Below are 20762 nucleotides of genomic sequence, written 5' to 3' on the forward strand. Positions count from 1 at the left end.
GTGCCTGTGGTCTTCCAATTCCTCACAATGTTCCTCACAGTTGAAACTGAAAGCTTAAATCGCTGGGATAGCTTTTTGTATCCCTCCCCTAAACCATGATGTTGAATAATCTTTGTTTTCAGGTCATTTGAGAGGTGTTTTGAGGCTCCCATGTTGCCACTAATCAGAGAAGATGCAAAGAGGAAACACCTAGAATTTTCCTACTTAAATACCCTGACTCATGATTGGATTCACCTGTGTATGGAGATCAAGGATCACTGAGGTTACCAAAACAATTTTGAGTTCCAATAATTAGTGCTAAGAGTATTAAAATCAATAAGATGCAAGGGTGCCTAAACTTATGCACATGCCTAATTCTGTTTAAATAATTCTAGCACACTTTCTGTAAATCGAATAAACTTTATTTCACTTCTCAAATATCACTGTGTTTGTCTCCTATATGATAAATTTAACTGGAATTTGTTATCCAAACAACCAATTATTTATTAAGGAAAATCATGAACATTTACAAGGGTGCCCAAACTTTTGCATACCACTGTAGCTTCAGTATAAGCTTTTGTATAGTTTGTGCCTTACTGCTTTCTCAGCCCATTATAAGTATGTGCATTTTATTTGTAGTAGTTTTTAGGGTCTATAGATGGTCTTAACTCAAATTTTTTTTTGAAAAATATGCCTTATATAGTCTTTTTTTAATTTTTAGCCTGTTTTGTGCCTTACTGCTTTCTCAGCCCTGCTTAGTATGTGCATGATAATTGCATTAGTTTTTAGGGTCTAATGATGGTCTTAACTGAATTTGTTTTGTTTTTTTTCTTCAAATTTTCAAAAAATATGCCTCGCTATAGCCTTACCTTCAATTTTGGGTGATTTTTGTTTTTTGTCATTTTTTGTGCCTCACTGCTTTCTTAGCCCATTTTAAGTATGTGCATTATATTTGTAGTAATTTTATACGGAAAGCATTGACAGCGCTTCGCTTTTCCCACATTTCATCATGTTACAGCCTTATTCCAAAAGGGATTAAATTCACTTTTTTCCTCAGAATTCTACACATAATACCCCATAATGACAACTTAAAAACATTTGTTTGAGATTTTTGGCAAAATTATTAAAAAGAAAAAACAAAGAAATCACTTGTACATAAGTATTCACAGCCTTTGAGAACAAGCTCAAAATTGAGCTGAGGTGCATTCTGTTTCCACTGATCATCCTTGAGATGTTTCTACAGCCTAATTGGAGTCCACCTGTGGTAAATTCAGTTGATTGGACAAGATTTGGAAAGGCACACACCAGTTTATATTAGGTCCCACAGTTAACAGTGTATGTCAGACCACAGAACAAGCATGAAGTCAAAGGAATTGTCTGTAGACCTCTGAGACAGGATTGTCTCAAGGCACAGGTCTGGGGAAGGGTACGGAAACATTTCTGATGCTTTAAAAGTCCCAATGAGCACAGTGGCCTCCATCATCTGTAAATGGAAAAAGTTTGGAAACACCAGGACTCTTCCTAGAGCTGGCCGTCCCTCTAAACTGAGTGATCGGGGAAGAAGGGCTTTAGTGAGGGAGGTGACTAACAACACGATGGTCACTCTGACAGAGCTCCAGGGTTCCCCTGTGGAGAGAGGAGAACCTTCCAGCAGGACGACCATCAATGCAGCACTCCACCAATCAGGCCTGTATGGTAGAGTGGCCAAACGGAAGCCAAATGGCAGCCCGCCTGGAGTTTGCCAAAAGGCACCTGAAAGATTCTCAGACCATGAGAAACAAAATTCTCTGGTCTGATGAGACAAAGATTGAACTCTTTGGCGTGAATGTTTGGATGACCCCAGGCACTGCTCAGAACCTGGCCAATACCATCCCTACAGTGAAGCATGGTGGTGGCAGCATCATGCTGTGGGGATGTTTTTCAGCAGCAGGAACCGGTAGACTAGTCAAGATAGAGGGAAAAATGAATGCAGTAATGTATAGAAACATCCTGGAAGAAAACCTGGTCCAGAGCGCTCTTGACCTCAGACTGGGGCGACGGTTTATCTTTCAACAGGACAACGACCCTAAGCACACAGCCAAGGAGTGGCTTCAGGACAATTCTGTGAATGTTCTAGAGTGGCCCAACCAGAGCCCAGACTTGAATCCCATTGAACATCTCAGGAGGGATCTGAAAATGGCTGTGCACCGAAGCTCCCCATCCAACCTGATGGAGCTCGTGAGGTTCTGTAAAGAGGAATGACCCAAAGTGGCCACAGATGTGCCATGCTTGTGGCTTCATATTCCAAAAGACTTGAGGCCGTAATTGTTGCCAAAGGTGCCACAACAAAGACTGTGAATACTTATATACATGTTATATTTTCATTATTTATTTCTAATAAATTTGCAAATATTTAAAAAAAATGTTTTTCATGTCAATATGGAGTGTTATGTGTAGAATTTTGAGGAAAAATAATTGAATCCTTTTTGGAATAAGGCTGTAACATGATGAAATGTGGGAAAAGCAAAGCGCTGTGTATACACTGTATGCCTTCCCTCCAATTTTGGGTGATTTTACATTTTTAACATTGTGCCTTACTGCTTTCTTAGCTCGTTTCAAGTATGTGCATTATATTTTAGTAGTTTTTAGGGTCTAATAATGGTTTTTCCTCAATTTTATTATTTTAGTGCCTTACTGCTTTCTTAGCACAGTTTAAGTATGTGCATTATATTTGCAGTGGTTTTTAGAGTCTATTGAGGGTCCTAACTCAATTTTTTTTTTTTTTTTTGAAATTTCAAAAAAAAAAAGCCTTACTTTTGATTTTGGGTGATTTTAGTTTTTTGTCGTTTTTTGTGCCTTACTGCTTTCTTAGCACAGTTTAAGTTTGTGCATTATATTTGCAGTAGTTTTAAGGGTCTAATGATGGTCCTAACTCAATTTTTTTTTTAGAAATATTTGAAAAAATATTTCTAAATATAGCCTTACTTTTGATTTTGTAATATTAAAAAGTAATTAAAAAGTAATATAGCCTTACTTTTGATTTTGGGTGATTTTTTGTTTTTTGTCATTTTTTGTGCTTTAGTGCTTCTTAGCCCAGTTAAGTTTGTGCATTATATTTGCAGTAGTTTTAAGGGTCTAATGATGGTCTTAACTCAATTTTTAAATTTTTTTTTTTTTTTTTAATTGAAAAAAAAAATGCCTTGCTATAGCCTTACGTTTGATTTTGGGTGATTTTAGTATTTTGTCATTTTTTGTGCCTTACTGCTTTCTTAGCACAGTTTAAGTTTGTGCATTATATTGCAGTAGTTTTAAGGGTCTAATGATGTCTTTTTTTTTTTTTTTTTTATGAAAAAATATGCCTTGCTATAGCCTTACTTTGAGTTTGGATGATTTTAGTTTTTTGTCATTTTTGTGGCCTTACTGCTTTCTTAGCCCAGCTTAAGTATGTGCAGTATATTTGCAGTGGTTTTAAGGGTCTAATGATGGTCCTAACTCAATTTTCTTTTTTCAAAAATTTTGAAAAAAAATGCCTTGCTATAGCCTTACTTTTGATTTTGGGTGATTTTAGTATTTTGTCATTTTTTGTGCTTTACTGCTTTCTTAGCACAGTTTAAGTATGTGCATTATATTTGCAGTGGTTTTAAGGTCTAATGATGTCCTAACGTCAATTTTTTTTTTTTTTTTTAATAGAAAAATATGCCTTGCTATGCCTTACTTTTGATTTTGGGTGATTTTAGTTTTTTGTCATTTTTTGTGCCTTACTGCTTTCATAGCCCAGTTTAAGTATGTGCATTATATTTGCAGTGGTTTTTAGAGTCTAATGATGGTCCTAACTCAATTTTTTTTTTAGAAATTTTTGAAAAAAAAAAAATGCCTTGCTATAGCCTTACTTTTGATTTTGGGTGATTTTAGTTTTTGGTTTTTTTTTGTGCCTTACTGCTTTCTTAGCCCAGTTTAAGTATGTGCATTATATTTGCAGTGGTTTTAAGGGTCTAATGATGGTCCTAACTCAATTTTTTTTTTCGAAATTTTTGAAAAAAAAAAATGCCTTGCTATAGCCTTACTTTTGATTTTGGGTGATTTTAGTTTTTTGTCATTTTTTGTGCCTTACTGCTTTCATAGCCCAGTTTAAGTATGTGCATTATATTTGCAGTGGTTTTAGAGTCTATTGATGGTCCTAACTCAATTTTTTTTTTTTCGAAATTTTTGAAAAAAAATGCCTTGCTATAGCCTTACTTTTGATTTTGGGTGATTTTAGTATTTGGGTTTTTTTTGTGCCTTACTGCTTTCATAGCCCAGTTTAAGTATGTGCATTATATTTGCAGTGGTTTTAAGGGTCTAATGATGGTCCTAACTCAATTTTTTTTTTAGAAATTTTTGAAAAAAAATGCCTTGCTATAGCCTTACTTTTGATTTTGGGTGATTTTAGTTTTTTGTCATTTTTTGTGCCTTACTGCTTTCTTAGCCCAGTTTAAGTATGTGCATTATATTTGCAGTGGTTTTTAGAGTCTATTGATGGTCCTAACTCAATTTTTTTTTTAGAAATTTTTGAAAAAAAATGCCTTGCTATAGCCTTACTTTTGATTTTGGGTGATTTTAGTTTTTGTCATTTTTTGTGCCTTACTGCTTTCTTAGCCCAGTTTAAGTATGTGCATTATATTTGCAGTGGTTTTAGGGTCTAATGATGGTCCTAACTCAATTTTTTTTTTTTTTTTTTTTGAAAAAAATATGCCTTGCTATAGCCTTACTTTTGATTTTGGGTGATTTTAGTTTTTTGTCATTTTTTGTGCCTTACTGCTTTCTTAGCCCAGTTTAAGTATGTGCATTATATTTGCAGTGGTTTTTAGGGTCTAATGATGGTCCTAACTCAATTTTTTTTTTAGAAATTTTTGGAAAAAAAAATGCCTTGCTATAGCCTTACTTTTGATTTTGGGTGATTTTAGTTTTTTGTCATTTTTTGTGCCTTACTGCTTTCTTAGCCCAGTTTAAGTATGTGCATTATATTTGCAGTGGTTTTTAGGGTCTAATGATGGTCCTAACTCAATTTTTTTTTTAGAAATTTTTGAAAAAAAAATGCCTTGCTATAGCCTTACTTTTGATTTTGGGTGATTTTAGTTTTTTGTCATTTTTTGTGCCTTACTGCTTTCTTAGCCCAGTTTAAGTATGTGCATTATATTTGCAGTGGTTTTATGGGTCTAATGATGGTCCTAACTCAATTTTTTTTTTAGAAATTTTTGAAAAAAAAATGCCTTGCTATAGCCTTACTTTTGATTTTGGGTGATTTTAGTTTTTTGTCATTTTTTGTGCCTTACTGCTTTCTTAGCCCAGTTTAAGTATGTGCATTATATTTGCAGTGGTTTTAAGGGTCTAATGATGGTCCTAACTCAATTTTTTTTTTTCGAAATTTTTGAAAAAAAAAATGCCTTGCTATAGCCTTACTTTTGATTTTGGGTGATTTTAGTTTTTTGTCATTTTTTGTGCCTTACTGCTTTCTTAGCCCAGTTTAAGTATGTGCATTATATTTGCAGTGGTTTTTAAAGTCTAATGATGGTCCTAACTCAATTTTTTTTTTTCGAAATTTTTGAAAAAAAAATGCCTTGCTATAGCCTTACTTTTGATTTTGGGTGATTTTAGTTTTTGGTCATTTTTTGTGCCTTACTGCTTTCATAGCCCAGTTTAAGTATGTGCATTATATTTGCAGTGGTTTTTAGAGTCTATTGATGGTCCTAACTCAATTTTTTTTTTTTCGAAATTTTTGAAAAAAAAAATGCCTTGCTATAGCCTTACTTTTGATTTTGGGTGATTTTAGTATTTTGTCATTTTTTGTGCCTTACTGCTTTCTTAGCCCAGTTTAAGTATGTGCATTATATTTGCAGTGGTTTTAAGGGTCTAATGATGGTCCTAACTCAATTTTTTTTTTAGAAATTTTTGAAAAAAAATGCCTTGCTATAGCCTTACTTTTGATTTTGGGTGATTTTAGTTTTTTGTCATTTTTTGTGCCTTACTGCTTTCTTAGCCCAGTTTAAGTATGTGCATTATATTTGCAGTGGTTTTAAGGGTCTAATGATGGTCCTAACTCAATTTTTTTTTTAGAAATTTTTGAAAAAAAAATGCCTTGCTATAGCCTTACTTTTGATTTTGGGTGATTTTAGTATTTTGTCATTTTTGTGCCTTACTGCTTTCATAGCCCAGTTTAAGTATGTGCATTATATTTGCAGTGGTTTTAAGGGTCTAATGATGGTCCTAACTCAATTTTTTTTTTCGAAATTTTGAAAAAAAAAATGCCTTGCTATAGCCTTACTTTTGATTTTGGGTGATTTTAGTTTTTGGGGTTTTTTTGTGCCTTACTGCTTTCTTAGCCCAGTTTAAGTATGTGCATTATATTTGCAGTGGTTTTTAGGGTCTAATGATGGTCCTAACTCAATTTTTTTTTTAGAAATTTTTGAAAAAAAAAATGCCTTGCTATAGCCTTACTTTTGATTTTGGGTGATTTTAGTTTTTTGTCATTTTTTGTGCCTTACTGCTTTCTTAGCCCAGTTTAAGTATGTGCATTATATTTGCAGTGTTTTTTTAGAGTCTAATGATGGTCCTAACTCAATTTTTTTTTTTCAAAATTTTTGAAAAAAAAATGCCTTGCTATAGCCTTACTTTTGATTTTGGGTGATTTTAGTTTTTTGTCATTTTTTGTGCCTTACTGCTTTCTTAGCCCAGTTTAAGTATGTGCATTATATTTGCAGTGGTTTTATGGGTCTAATGATGGTCCTAACTCAATTTTTTTTTTTAGAAATTTTTGAAAAAAAAAATGCCTTGCTATAGCCTTACTTTTGATTTTGGGTGATTTTAGTTTTTTGTCATTTTTTGTGCCTTACTGCTTTCTTAGCACAGTTTAAGTATGTGCATTATATTTGCAGTGGTTTTAGAGGTCTAATGATGGTCCTAACTCAATTTTTTTTTTAGAAATTTTTGAAAAAAAAAATGCCTTGCTATAGCCTTACTTTTGATTTTGGGTGATTTTAGTTTTTTGTCATTTTTTGTGCCTTACTGCTTTCATAGCCCAGTTTAAGTATGTGCATTATATTTGCAGTGGTTTTTAGAGTCTAATGATGGTCCTAACTCATTTTTTTTTTTCGAAATTTTTGAAAAAAAAATGCCTTGCTATAGCCTTACTTTTGATTTTGGGTGATTTTAGATTTTTGTCATTTTTTGTGCCTTACTGCTTTCTTAGCCCAGTTTAAGTATGTGCATTATATTTGCAGTGGTTTTATGGGTCTAATGATGGTCCTAACTCAATTTTTTTTTTAGAAATTTTTGAAAAAAAAATGCCTTGCTATAGCCTTACTTTTGATTTTGGGTGATTTTAGTTTTTGGGGTTTTTTTGTGCCTTACTGCTTTCTTAGCCCAGTTTAAGTATGTGCATTATATTTGCAGTGGTTTTAAGGGTCTAATGATGGTCCTAACTCAATTTTTTTTTTTAGAAATTTTTGAAAAAAAATGCCTTGCTATAGCCTTACTTTTGATTTTGGGTGATTTTAGTATTTTGTCATTTTTTGTGCCTTACTGCTTTCATAGCCCAGTTTAAGTATGTGCATTATATTTGCAGTGGTTTTATGGGTCTAATGATGGTCCTAACTCAATTTTTTTTTTAGAAATTTTTGAAAAAAAAATGCCTTGCTATAGCCTTACTTTTGATTTTGGGTGATTTTAGTTTTTTGTCATTTTTTGTGCCTTACTGCTTTCATTGCCCAGTTTAAGTATGTGCATTATATTTGCAGTGGTTTTTAGGGTCTAATGATGGTCCTAACTCAATTTTTTTTTAGAAATTTTTGAAAAAAAAATGCCTTGCTATAGCCTTACTTTTGATTTTGGGTGATTTTAGTTTTTGGGTTTTTTTGTGCCTTACTGCTTTCTTAGCCCAGTTTAAGTATGTGCATTATATTTGCAGTGGTTTTAAGGGTCTAATGATGGTCCTAACTCAATTTTTTTTTTAGAAATTTTTGAAAAAAAAATGCCTTGCTATAGCCTTACTTTTGATTTTGGGTGATTTTAGTTTTTTTGTCATTTTTTGTGCCTTACTGCTTTCTTAGCCCAGTTTAAGTATGTGCATTATATTTGCAGTGGTTTTATGGGTCTAATGATGGTCCTAACTCAATTTTTTTTTTTCAAAATTTTTGAAAAAAAAATGCCTTGCTATAGCCTTACTTTTGATTTTGGGTGATTTTAGTATTTTGTCATTTTTTGTGCCTTACTGCTTTCTTAGCCCAGTTTAAGTATGTGCATTATATTTGCAGTGGTTTTTAGGGTCTAATGATGGTCCTAACTCAATTTTTTTTTTTAGAAATTTTTGAAAAAAAAATGCCTTGCTATAGCCTTACTTTTGATTTTGGGTGATTTTAGTTTTTGTCATTTTTTGTGCCTTACTGCTTTCTTAGCCCAGTTTAAGTATGTGCATTATATTTGCAGTGGTTTTTAGGGTCTAATGATGGTCCTAACTCAATTTTTTTTTTTCGAAATTTTTGAAAAAAAAATGCCTTGCTATAGCCTTACTTTTGATTTTGGGTGATTTTAGTTTTTTGTCATTTTTTGTGCCTTACTGCTTTCTTAGCCCAGTTTAAGTATGTGCATTATATTTGCAGTGGTTTTTAGGGTCTAATGATGGTCCTAACTCAATTTTTTTTTTTCGAAATTTTTGAAAAAAAAATGCCTTGCTATAGCCTTACTTTTGATTTTGGGTGATTTTAGTTTTTTGTCATTTTTTGTGCCTTACTGCTTTCTTAGCCCAGTTTAAGTATGTGCATTATATTTGCAGTGGTTTTTAGGGTCTAATGATGGTCCTAACTCAATTTTTTTTTTTAGAAATTTTTGAAAAAAAAATGCCTTGCTATAGCCTTACTTTTGATTTTGGGTGATTTTAGTTTTTTGTCATTTTTTGTGCCTTACTGCTTTCTTAGCCCAGTTTAAGTATGTGCATTATATTTGCAGTGGTTTTATGGGTCTAATGATGGTCCTAACTCAATTTTTTTTTTTAGAAATTTTTGAAAAAAAAAATGCCTTGCTATAGCCTTACTTTTGATTTTGGGTGATTTTAGTTTTTTGTCATTTTTTGTGCCTTACTGCTTTCTTAGCCCAGTTTAAGTATGTGCATTATATTTGCAGTGGTTTTAGAGGTCTAATGATGGTCCTAACTCAATTTTTTTTTTCGAAATTTTTGAAAAAAAAATGCCTTGCTATAGCCTTACTTTTGATTTTGGGTGATTTTAGTTTTTTGTCATTTTTGTGCCTTACTGCTTTCTTAGCCCAGTTTAAGTATGTGCATTATATTTGCAGTGGTTTTAGGGTCTAATGATGGTCCTAACTCAATTTTTTTTTTCAAAAATTTTGAAAAAAAAAATGCCTTGCTATAGCCTTACTTTTGATTTTGGGTGATTTTAGTTTTTGGGGGTTTTTTTGTGCCTTACTGCTTCCTTAGCCCAGTTTAAGTATGTGCATTATATTTGCAGTGGTTTTAAGGGTCTAATGATGGTCCTAACTCAATTTTTTTTTTTAGAAATTTTTGGAAAAAAAATGCCTTGCTATAGCCTTACTTTTGATTTGGGTGATTTAGTTTTTTGTCATTTTTTGTGCCTTACTGCTTTCTTAGCCCAGTTTAAGTATGTGCATTATATTTGCAGTGGTTTTTAGAGTCTAATGATGGTCCTAACTCAATTTTTTTTTTTCAAAATTTTTGAAAAAAAAATGCCTTGCTATAGCCTTACTTTTGATTTTGGGTGATTTTAGTTTTTTGTCATTTTTTGTGCTTTACTGCTTTCATAGCCCAGTTTAAGTATGTGCATTATATTTGCAGTGGTTTTAAGGGTCTAATGATGGTCCTAACTCAATTTTTTTTTTTAGAAATTTTTGAAAAAAAAAATGCCTTGCTATAGCCTTACTTTTGATTTTGGGTGATTTTAGTATTTTGTCATTTTTTGTGCCTTACTGCTTTCTTAGCCCAGTTTAAGTATGTGCATTATATTTGCAGTGGTTTTAAGGGTCTAATGATGGTCCTAACTCAATTTTTTTTTTAGAAATTTTTGAAAAAAAAATGCCTTGCTATAGCCTTACTTTTGATTTTGGGTGATTTTAGTTTTTGGGGTTTTTTTTGTGCCTTACTGCTTTCATAGCCCAGTTTAAGTATGTGCATTATATTTGCAGTGGTTTTAAGGGTCTAATGATGGTCCTAACTCAATTTTTTTTTTTAGAAATTTTTGAAAAAAAAATGCCTTGCTATAGCCTTACTTTTGATTTTGGGTGATTTTAGTTTTTGGGGTTTTTTTGTGCCTTACTGCTTTCTTAGCCCAGTTTAAGTATGTGCATTATATTTGCAGTGGTTTTAGGGTCTAATGATGGTCCTAACTCAATTTTTTTTTTTAGAAATTTTTGAAAAAAAAATGCCTTGCTATAGCCTTACTTTTGATTTTGGGTGATTTTAGTTTTTTGTCATTTTTTGTGCCTTACTGCTTTCTTAGCCCAGTTTAAGTATGTGCATTATATTTGCAGTGGTTTTAAGGGTCTAATGATGGTCCTAACTCAATTTTTTTTTTAGAAATTTTTGAAAAAAAAATGCCTTGCTATAGCCTTACTTTTGATTTTGGGTGATTTTAGTATTTTGTCATTTTTTGTGCCTTACTGCTTTCTTAGCCCAGTTTAAGTATGTGCATTATATTTGCAGTGGTTTTATGGGTCTAATGATGGTCCTAACTCAATTTTTTTTTTTCAAAAATTTTGAAAAAAAAATGCCTTGCTATAGCCTTACTTTTGATTTTGGGTGATTTTAGTATTTTGTCATTTTTTGTGCCTTACTGCTTTCTTAGCCCAGTTTAAGTATGTGCATTATATTTGCAGTGGTTTTAAGGGTCTAATGATGGTCCTAACTCAATTTTTTTTTTTAGAAATTTTTGAAAAAAAAATGCCTTGCTATAGCCTTACTTTTGATTTTGGGTGATTTTAGTTTTTTGTCATTTTTGTGCCTTACTGCTTTCTTAGCCCAGTTTAAGTATGTGCATTATATTTGCAGTGGTTTTTAGGGTCTAATGATGGTCCTAACTCAATTTTTTTTTTTTTTAATTTTTGAAAAAAAAATGCCTTGCTATAGCCTTACTTTTGATTTTGGGTGATTTTAGTATTTTGTCATTTTTTGTGCCTTACTGCTTTCTTAGCCCAGTTTAAGTATGTGCATTATATTTGCAGTGGTGGTTTTAAGGGTCTAATGATGGTCCTAACTCAATTTTTTTTTTAGAAATTTTTGAAAAAAAAATGCCTTGCTATAGCCTTACTTTTGATTTTGGGTGATTTTAGTTTTTTGTCATTTTTTGTGCCTTACTGCTTTCTTTAGCCCAGTTTAAGTATGTGCATTATATTTGCAGTGGTTTTATGGGTCTAATGATGGTCCTAACTCAATTTTTTTTTTTCGAAATTTTTGAAAAAAAAATGCCTTGCTATAGCCTTACTTTTGATTTTGGGTGATTTTAGTTTTTTGTCATTTTTTGTGCCTTACTGCTTTCTTAGCCCAGTTTAAGTATGTGCATTATATTTGCAGTGGTTTTAAGGGTCTAATGATGGTCCTAACTCAATTTTTTTTTTAGAAATTTTTGAAAAAAAAATGCCTTGCTATAGCCTTACTTTTGATTTTGGGTGATTTTAGTTTTTTGTCATTTTTTGTGCCTTACTGCTTTCTTAGCCCAGTTTAAGTATGTGCATTATATTTGCAGTGGTTTTTAGGGTCTAATGATGGTCCTAACTCAATTTTTTTTTTTAGAAATTTTTGAAAAAAAAATGCCTTGCTATAGCCTTACTTTTGATTTTGGGTGATTTTAGTTTTTTGTCATTTTTTGTGCCTTACTGCTTTCTTTGCCCAGTTTAAGTATGTGCATTATATTTGCAGTGGTTTTTAGAGGTCTAATGATGGTCCTAACTCAATTTTTTTTTTTAGAAATTTTTGAAAAAAAAATGCCTTGCTATAGCCTTACTTTTGATTTTGGGTGATTTTAGTTTTTTGTCATTTTTTGTGCCTTACTGCTTTCTTAGCACAGTTTAAGTATGTGCATTATATTTGCAGTGGTTTTAAAGTCTAATGATGGTCCTAACTCAATTTTTTTTTTTTAGAAATTTTTGAAAAAAAAATGCCTTGCTATAGCCTTACTTTTGATTTTGGGTGATTTTAGTTTTTTGTCATTTTTTGTGCCTTACTGCTTTCATAGCCCAGTTTAAGTATGTGCATTATATTTGCAGTGGTTTTAAGGGTCTAATGATGGTCCTAACTCAATTTTTTTTTTAGAAATTTTTGAAAAAAAAATGCCTTGCTATAGCCTTACTTTTGATTTTGGGTGATTTTAGTTTTTTGTCATTTTTTGTGCCTTACTGCTTTCTTAGCCCAGTTTAAGTATGTGCATTATATTTGCAGTGGTTTTATGTTCTAATGATGGTCCTAACTCAATTTTTTTTTTAGAAATTTTTGAAAAAAAAATGCCTTGCTATAGCCTTACTTTTGATTTTGGGTGATTTTAGTTTTTTGTCATTTTTTGTGCCTTACTGCTTTCTTAGCCCAGTTTAAGTATGTGCATTATATTTGCAGTGGTTTTAAGGGTCTAATGATGGTCCTAACTCAATTTTTTTTTTAGAAATTTTTGAAAAAAAAAATGCCTTGCTATAGCCTTACTTTTGATTTTGGGTGATTTTAGTTTTTGGGGTTTTTTTGTGCCTTACTGCTTTCTTAGCCCAGTTTAAGTATGTGCATTATATTTGCAGTGGTTTTAGAGGTCTAATGATGGTCCTAACTCAATTTTTTTTTTTCGAAATTTTTGAAAAAAAAATGCCTTGCTATAGCCTTACTTTTGATTTTGGGTGATTTTAGTTTTTTGTCATTTTTTTGTGCCTTACTGCTTTCTTAGCCCAGTTTAAGTATGTGCATTATATTTGCAGTGGTTTTTAGAGTCTAATGATGGTCCTAACTCAATTTTTTTTTTTAGAAATTTTTGAAAAAAAAATGCCTTGCTATAGCCTTACTTTTGATTTTGGGTGATTTTAGTTTTTTGTCATTTTTTGTGCCTTACTGCTTTCTTAGCCCAGTTTAAGTATGTGCATTATATTTGCAGTGGTTTTTAAGGGTCTAATGATGGTCCTAACTCAATTTTTTTTTTAGAAATTTTTGAAAAAAAAATGCCTTGCTATAGCCTTACTTTTGATTTTGGGTGATTTTAGTTTTTGGGGTTTTTTTGTGCCTTACTGCTTTCTTAGCCCAGTTTAAGTATGTGCATTATATTTGCAGTGGTTTTATGGGTCTAATGATGGTCCTAACTCAATTTTTTTTTTTCAAAATTTTTGAAAAAAAAATGCCTTGCTATAGCCTTACTTTTGATTTTGGGTGATTTTAGTTTTTTGTCATTTTTTGTGCCTTACTGCTTTCTTAGCCCAGTTTAAGTATGTGCATTATATTTGCAGTGGTTTTTAGGGTCTAATGATGGTCCTAACTCAATTTTTTTTTTAGAAATTTTTGAAAAAAAAATGCCTTGCTATAGCCTTACTTTTGATTTTGGGTGATTTTAGTTTTTTGTCATTTTTTGTGCCTTACTGCTTTCTTAGCACAGTTTAAGTATGTGCATTATATTTGCAGTGGTTTTAAGGGTCTAATGATGGTCCTAACTCAATTTTTTTTTAGAAATTTTTGAAAAAAAAAATGCCTTGCTATAGCCTTACTTTTGATTTTGGGTGATTTTAGTTTTTGGTCATTTTTTGTGCCTTACTGCTTTCATAGCCCAGTTTAAGTATGTGCATTATATTTGCAGTGGTTTTAAGGGTCTAATGATGGTCCTAACTCAATTTTTTTTTTTCGAAATTTTTGAAAAAAAAATGCCTTGCTATAGCCTTACTTTTGATTTTGGGTGATTTTAGTTTTTTGTCATTTTTTGTGCCTTACTGCTTTCTTAGCCCAGTTTAAGTATGTGCATTATATTTGCAGTGGTTTTAAGGGTCTAATGATGGTCCTAACTCAATTTTTTTTTTAGAAATTTTTGAAAAAAAAATGCCTTGCTATAGCCTTACTTTTGATTTTGGGTGATTTTAGTTTTTTTGTCATTTTTTGTGCCTTACTGCTTTCATAGCCCAGTTTAAGTATGTGCATTATATTTGCAGTGGTTTTAAGGGTCTAATGATGGTCCTAACTCAATTTTTTTTTTTCGAAATTTTTGAAAAAAAAATGCCTTGCTATAGCCTTACTTTTGATTTTGGGTGATTTTAGTTTTTGTCATTTTTTGTGCCTTACTGCTTTCTTAGCCCAGTTTAAGTATGTGCATTATATTTGCAGTGGTTTTAAGGGTCTAATGATGGTCCTAACTCAATTTTTTTTTTAGAAATTTTTGAAAAAAAAATGCCTTGCTATAGCCTTACTTTTGATTTTGGGTGATTTTAGTTTTTTGTCATTTTTTGTGCCTTACTGCTTTCTTAGCCCAGTTTAAGTATGTGCATTATATTTGCAGTGGTTTTAAGGTCTAATGATGGTCCTAACTCAATTTTTTTTTTAGAAATTTTTGAAAAAAAAATGCCTTGCTATAGCCTTACTTTTGATTTTGGGTGATTTTAGTTTTTTGTCATTTTTTGTGCCTTACTGCTTTCTTAGCCCAGTTTAAGTATGTGCATTATATTTGCAGTGGTTTTTAGGGTCTAATGATGGTCCTAACTCAATTTTTTTTTTAGAAATTTTTGAAAAAAAAATGCCTTGCTATAGCCTTACTTTTGATTTTGGGTGATTTTAGTTTTTTGTCATTTTTTGTGCCTTACTGCTTTCTTAGCCCAGTTTAAGTATGTGCATTATATTTGCAGTGGTTTTAAGGGTCTAATGATGGTCCTAACTCAATTTTTTTTTTTAGAAATTTTTGAAAAAAAAATGCCTTGCTATAGCCTTACTTTTGATTTTGGGTGATTTTAGTTTTTTGTCATTTTTTGTGCCTTACTGCTTTCTTAGCCCAGTTTAAGTATGTGCATTATATTTGCAGTGGTTTTAAGGGTCTAATGATGGTCCTAACTCAATTTTTTTTTTAGAAATTTTTGAAAAAAAAATGCCTTGCTATAGCCTTACTTTTGATTTTGGGTGATTTTAGTTTTTGGGGTTTTTTTGTGCCTTACTGCTTTCCTTAGCCCAGTTTAAGTATGTGCATTATATTTGCATGGTTTTAGGGTCTAATGATGGTCATAACTCAATTATTTTTTTTTTAGAAATTTTTGAAAAAAAAATGCCTTGCTATAGCCTTACTTTGATTTTGGGTGATTTTAGTATTTTGTCATTTTTGTGCCTTACTGCTTTCTTAGCACAGTTTAAGTATGTGCATTATATTTGCAGTGGTTTTATAGGGTCTAATGATGGTCCTTAACTCAATTTTTTTTTTTTTGAAATTTTTGAAAAAAAAAATGCCTTGCTATAGCCTTACTTTTGATTTTGGGTGATTTAGTTTTTGGTCTTTTTTTGTGCCTTACTGCTTCTTAGCCCAGTTTAAGTATGGCATTATATTTGCAGTGGTTTTAAAGTCTAATGATGGTCCTAACTCAATTTTTTTTTTTAGAAAATTTTTGAAAAAAAAATGCCTTGCTATAGCCTACTTTTGATTTTGGGTTGATTTATTTAGTTTTTGTCATTTTTTGTGCCTTACTGCTTTCTTAGCACAGTTTAAGTATGTGCATTATATTTGCAGTGGTTTTTAAGGGTCTATGATGGTCCTAACTCAATTTTTTTTTTTAGAAATTTTTGAAAAAAAAATGCCTTGCTATAGCCTTACTTTTGATTTGGGTGATTTTAGTTTTTTGTCATTTTTTGTGCCTTACTGCTTTCTTAGCCCAGTTTAAGTATGTGCATTATATTTGCAGTGGTTTTAAGGGTCTAATGATGGTCCTAACTCAATTTTTTTTTTAGAAATTTTTGAAAAAAAAATGCCTTGCTATAGCCTTACTTTGATTTGGGTGATTTTAGTTTTTTGTCATTTTTTGTGCCTTACTGCTTTCTTAGCCCAGTTTAAGTATGTGCATTATATTTGCAGTGGTTTTAAGGGTCTAATGATGGTCCTAACTCAATTTTTTTTTTTAGAAATTTTTGAAAAAAAAATGCCTTGCTATAGCCTTACTTTTGATTTTGGGTGATTTTAGTTTTTTGTCATTTTTTGTGCCTTACTGCTTTCATAGCCCAGTTTAAGTATGTGCATTATATTTGCAGTGGTTTTTAGAGTCTATTGATGGTCTTAACTCAATTTTTTTTTTTCGAAAATTTTGAAAAAAAAATGCCTTGCTATAGCCTTACTTTTGATTTTGGGTGATTTTAGTTTTTGGGGTTTTTTTGTGCCTTACTGCTTCCTTAGCCCAGTTTAAGTATGTGCATTATATTTGCAGTGGTTTTATGGGTCTATTGATGGTCCTAACTCAATTTTTTTTTTTAGAATTTTTTGAAAAAAAAAATGCCTTGCTATAGCCTTACTTTTGATTTTGGGTGATTTTGGTTTTTGGGGTTTTTTTGTGCCTTACTGCTTTCTTAGCCCAGTTTAAGTATGTGCATTATATTTGCAGTGGTTTTAAGGGTCTAATGATGGTCCTAACTCAATTTTTTTTTTAGAAATTTTTGAAAAAAAAAATGCCTTGCTATAACCTTACTTTTGATTTAGGGTGATTTTAGTTTTTTGTCATTTTTTGTGCCTTACTGCTTTCATAGCCCAGTTTAAGTATGTGCATTATATTTGCAGTGGTTTTTAGAGTCTATTGATGGTCCTAACTCAATTTTTTTTTTTCGAATTTTTTGAAAAAAAAATGCCTTGCTATAGCCTTACTTTTGATTTTGGGTGATTTTAGTTTTTTGTCATTTTTTGTGCCTTACTGCTTTCATAGCCCAGTTTAAGTATGTGCATTATATTTGCAGTGGTTTTTAGGGTCTATTGATGGTCCTAACTCAATTTTTTTTTTTTCGAAAATTTTTGAAAAAAAAATGCCTTGCTATAGCCTTACTTTTATTTTGGTTTATTTTAGTATTTGTCATTTTTTGTGCCTTACTGCTTTCTTAGCCAAGTTTAAGTATGTGCATTATATTTGCAGTGGTTTTAAGGGTCTAATGATGGTCCTAACTCAATTTTTTTTTTAGAAATTTTTGAAAAAAAAAATGCCTTGCTATAGCCTTACTTTTGATTTTGGGTGATTTTAGTTTTTTGTCATTTTTTGTGCCTTACTGCTTTCATAGCCCAGTTTAAGTATGTGCATTATATTTGCAGTGGTTTTTAGAGTCTATTGATGGTCCTAACTCAATTTTTTTTTTTCGAAAATTTCTAAAAAAAAAATGCCTTGCTATAGCCTTACTTTTGATTTTGGGTGATTTTAGTTTTTGGGTTTTTTTTGTGCCTTACTGCTTCCTTAGCCCAGTTTAAGTATGTGCATTATATTTGCAGTGGTTTTATGGGTCTAATGATGGTCCTAACTCAATTTTTTTTTTAGAATTTTTTGAAAAAAAAATGCCTTGCTATAGCCTTACTTTTGATTTTGGGTGATTTTAGTTTTTGGGTTTTTTTGTGCCTTACTGCTTTCTTAGCCCAGTTTAAGTATGTGCATTATATTTGCAGTGGTTTTAAGGGTCTAATGATGGTCCTAACTCAATTTTTTTTTTTAGAAAATTTTGAAAAAAAAATGCCTTGCTATAGCCTTACTTTTGATTTTGGGTGATTTTAGTTTTTGGGGTTTTTTTTGTGCCTTACTGCTTTCTTAGCCCAGTTTAAGTATGTGCATTATATTTGCAGTGGTTTTAAGGGTCTAATGATGGTCCTAACTCAATTTTTTTTTTCGATATTTTTGGGAAAAAAAAATGCCTTGCTTATAGCCTTACTTTTGATTTTGGGTGATTTTAGTTTTTTGTCATTTTTTGTGCCTTACTGCTTTCTTAGCCCAGTTTAAGTATGTGCATTATATTTGCAGTGGTTTTTAGAGTGTTACGTCCTCTTTTGTCTAGGAGCGAAGAAGTAACATAACACCGATGCAAAAGGGTAAACCAAGACAATTTATTATACAGTTTTAACAAAGGGAGCAAAGACAAACTTAAAGCGTCACCTACAAAGGGAGTTTAACAAAGGGAACAAGGACAAACTTGTACAGCTAACAAACAAAACAGAACCTAATTGAAACCTACAATGCAACAACCTAGTAATTCTAAAACACAACAGAACTGAATACAACAGTCTTCTAATCTAATGGCTGGCGAAAAAGGCAAATCACAGGAAGAGTCGAAGTGGGGCAACCTGCTAGTCAAATTCCCCCCCGAGCCAAAGTTCCAGCGATCCTTTTAGCTGTGGAGACTGATGAGGAGTGATTGCTGATTGGCTCCCTGTGCAGGTGGAGGAGGAAGAAGACCAATCCTGTTGAAGGAGCAGCACAGGAGGATTTGCATACGAGAAGAGGAAGCCACCAATCGCAGACGAGTGCTGTCACAGTCTTTTTGCATTTTCCTCCCACACAGGAGCTGGGCCAACAGCAGGGTCGTAACAAGGGTCTAATGATGGTCCTAACTCAATTTTTTTTTTTTGAAAAAATATGCTTTGCTATAGCCTTACTTTTGATTTTGGTTGATTTTAGTTTTTTGTCATTTTTTGTCTTACTGCTTTCTTAGCACAGTTTAAGTATGTGCTTTACATTTTCAGTAGATTTTAGGGTCTAATGATGGTCTTAACTCAATTTTTTTTGTTGAAATTTTTCAAAAAAAAAAAGCCTTGCTATAGCCTGACTTTTGATTACGGGTGATTTTTTTTTATTCTCATTTTTTGTCCCTTGCTGCTTTCTTTGCCATGTTTAAGTATGTGCATTATATTTGCAGTGGTCTTTCGGGTCTAATGATGGTCCTAACTCAATTCGTTTATTTTGAAATTTTTTAAAAAATATGCCTTGCTAATAATTGCAGTAGTTTTTAGGGTCTAATGATGATCCTAACTCAATTTTCTTTTTTTTTTTTTTTATTTTTGACAAATATGCCTTACAATAGCCTTACCTTCAATTTTGGGTGATTTTAGTTTTTTTGTGCCTTACTGCTTTCTTAGCCCTGTTTAAGAGTGTGCATTATATTTGCAGTAGTTTTTAGGGTCTAATGATTGTCTTAATTCTTTTTTATTTTTGGAATTTTTTAATTTATGCCTTACCTCCGATGTTCGGTCATTTTTCGACTTTCGTCATTTTTCGTGCCTTAAAATTTTGAGAACCAACCCATGCCAGGAAATGAGTGAACAAATGTAAGATTACGCTTGCAAATATTTATCTCTGACAGAGAAGTTTTGGGGTCAACTCCTGACAGTGATTGTGCATGTGTTGTTAATGATGGAGAAGTCAGTCATGATGAACTTCCAGTCCAGTGTTGGGAATAAAATGGAATGTTAAACTTAATATTTAGCTAATATGCTAATTCATGGAAGGAAAATCTGAGGTAAAATACAAGAAATAGATGTTTATGTCAAGACTAGTTTGTTTTATTTAAAGCAAAAGCCTCAAAATCCTAAAACTCAGCATCATTTTTTAGAGCAGTTTTAACAACTTTACAATAAACCATATATCATTCAATCATCTCTCATGTACAGTATACTGTTATAGTATTATCCTGCACAGTGAACGACTCACACATGCCACATCATAACTGTATCAGAGCTTGAGAAGTTCAGGAACCTAAACATGAAATGTTTATTTTAAGTGATGATTTCATCTATTAAAGCACATGTAATAAACCCTAGTCCTAAATGACAGGATAAAAATCGTTAAGTTCATTTGCAGATGTTTTTGACTAAATCATCCTTGCTAGACTCTCAGCGTTATGTAAGCCAGTGGTCCCCAACCCCCGAGCCGCGGACCGGTACTGGTCCGTTGGTCAATTGGTACCGGGTCGCACAGAAAGAATACATAACTTACATTATTTACATTTTCTTTATTATCCGAGAACAATGTTTTATTTTGGTAAATGACCGGATTCTCTCTGTCTAACTGTCTCGTTGCAGAGAAACAATTAGGGCTCCCACGTCATGAATTTTGATTTTTCATGCAATTTTTAACCTTGACACTAATAAAGTTGTATACTGTGGATTCACATTTAATATATTTTGAAAATGACAGTTTTTTGCCATATTTTAAAGGCTGGTCTGTGAAAATAATGTCTGACATAAAAATGTTAAACAAGTCCGTGGGACAAAAAAGGTTGGGGACCGCTAGTGTAAGCAATACGTTACATCTGTAAATGATAAACTAGGACAACAATATTTGATTATCCCTCCCCCCCACCCCCAACTAAACTGGGCCAAATGTCTTCTAAATTAGGGGTTTGTTCATGTGGATTTGTTTTTTATAATAAATGTTTTTTATTGCTAATTTTACATTTTAATAGCGCTTTGAGATGCCTTTTGTTGTAAATGGTGCTATATAAATAAAGTTGAATTGAATAAGCCTGACCATGTGTGTGCGTGTGTAAAATTTGATAGATTTTTTAAAAATCTGATATTGCCAAACACTTCGTACTTACACAACACAAAGTTTGTATTTTTGGCTTTAGTTGTAAATTAATAACAGAATTCATTGGCCAATCCAACCTGTTCAGGTGTTCACTGTTTAGTCACGCAAGAATCCACTTCAAAGTATTTTCTCATACATGTAACAAATTGTAAAAAAGAGAAGTTAAAGTTGAATATTGTGCTGAATGCTGCATGACGTCTGTCTCTTATACTATAACGTACTCGACTGATTGTGTTTAGTATAACTGCAAGATGAAATCTTTAAATAAATAAAACACA

Source organism: Gouania willdenowi, chromosome 20, assembly GCF_900634775.1.
Source record: "Gouania willdenowi chromosome 20, fGouWil2.1, whole genome shotgun sequence".
Taxonomy (NCBI): Eukaryota; Metazoa; Chordata; class Actinopteri; order Blenniiformes; family Gobiesocidae; genus Gouania; species Gouania willdenowi.